General features: G+C 52.0%; 1 protein-coding gene across 1 annotated transcript in view; it reads right to left on the bottom strand.

Annotated features, from left to right (window-relative positions):
* The window catches only part of PPARG (peroxisome proliferator-activated receptor gamma), a 164,995-nt gene extending 164,636 nt beyond the window's left edge, over positions 1-359 (bottom strand). The window contains exon 1 of the mRNA XM_011983594.1: positions 52-359. The gene's annotated coding sequence lies outside the window, so the exon portion shown is untranslated. The remainder of the gene's footprint in view (positions 1-51) is intronic.
* Positions 360-675: the final 316 nt, after the last annotated feature.

Below are 675 nucleotides of genomic sequence, written 5' to 3'. Positions count from 1 at the left end.
GGCGGGAGCCACCGGCTTTCCCGCGTCCACTCTGTGCGCGGCGCCAGCTACCTGGTGTCGTTTGCTCCCGCTACCACCGCTGGGAGGCGGCCCAGAGAGGGTCCCATTTCCGAGGAGGGACCCGAAGCTTAGGGGGATGCCCCGGCAGGGGCCGGTTTGGGGAGAGCCTAGGTGTGGGGCTTCCTCTCGGCCAGAGTGGCTTGCCCTTCACACGGCGGTCAGCCAGGCTGTCTTCCCAAGATGATCTTTCCAGTGACATTTTCAAAGAAAATTTAATTAAAGCATATTTCGGGTCCCTCGGTTTTCTCTTCTGACCCGGTGGTACTGCACACTTTCAGAGTTCCTTGCATTTGTAAGTTACATGGTTCTTCACAAGTCACTGAGTTTTAATCATTAAAAACATTTCTTAAACTCATTAACAGAATTTCTTAAATTTCTTAGCAGTGTTTCTGACACCGAGGGACTCAGAAAACATGGGTGGGACCGAGTGGGGACGTGAGACATAAGAAACAGTTTCTCATGTGTTGGGTCGATAGTGACCGTTTCTTTTCCTGCCACAGTCTCCATCATGACCTGTCCAAAGTGGGTTGGCAGGTGTGTGTTCAGAAAGCCGCTGGTCTCCTGGACTTGAGGCTCCTCTTTCCCTTTTTCCAGTCGTATTTCTGGAGCATACTG

This window comes from Mandrillus leucophaeus, unplaced genomic scaffold (assembly GCF_000951045.1).
Source record: "Mandrillus leucophaeus isolate KB7577 unplaced genomic scaffold, Mleu.le_1.0 Scaffold252, whole genome shotgun sequence".
Lineage (NCBI taxonomy): Eukaryota > Metazoa > Chordata > Mammalia > Primates > Cercopithecidae > Mandrillus > Mandrillus leucophaeus.
The sequence above is the reverse complement of the archived record's forward strand: the minus strand, read 5'-3'. Positions and strand labels throughout refer to the sequence as shown.